Genomic DNA, 719 nt, shown 5'->3' with positions numbered 1-719 from the left:
ACCAAGGGTACTAGATTTAGGCTCAAGAATAGCCTAGGTTAGGAAGGAAATCAAGATTTTCAAGATTACAACTTAGGAAAACGAGGTTGTCATCTTGTATAGAATCAAATTAAGAAGGGAACAAGAACGACGCTCGAAAAGATAGGAAAGATTTCTCAAAAAGAGACAAGGGATTCGACGAGGGTAAGAGAAGAAAACCAGCTTTACGAGGTAAAAAGGGTTCACGACTTCCGGCGAAACTTCGGCTTGACGATGATCACTACGCTTGTCGAACTGAAGGCTCTCTACCTAGACTCAACGCGGCTTAACTCTTAGACCTTGCCAGATTCCCTTCATAAGCTGATGTCTCTGCTGCCTTGCACAAGATGGTTTGGAAAGAACACAATAACAAGGTTCGGAAGAAAAGGGATCACTTGGCAAAAAGGGTGATTGGGTTGTCAAGGGGAAAGAAAAGATCAAAGGGGGTCAAGGGTGACACTCAAACAAGCTAACGCTCGAAACTAACACGCAAGGAAGGGCACAAAAACGAAGGGAGGTGCAACAAAAGGTACAAGAGCTTATTGCAACGGTTCCCACTTGCATCTGCCTCACGACTGTGGATCTTATCTTGCCGTGGTCTTGACTTCGTACACAGGTCTTGGTTGCTACTTCCACTAAGCCCATTGTCGCTTCTACTTTGATGCTTACTTCCCGACCAGGGCCTTACACTACCAACTGGT

The sequence above is a fragment of the Ipomoea nil genome, unplaced genomic scaffold (genome assembly GCF_001879475.1).
Source record: "Ipomoea nil cultivar Tokyo-kokei standard unplaced genomic scaffold, Asagao_1.1 scaffold0216, whole genome shotgun sequence".
Taxonomy (NCBI): Eukaryota; Viridiplantae; Streptophyta; class Magnoliopsida; order Solanales; family Convolvulaceae; genus Ipomoea; species Ipomoea nil.
This window is presented reverse-complemented; position numbering follows the sequence as displayed.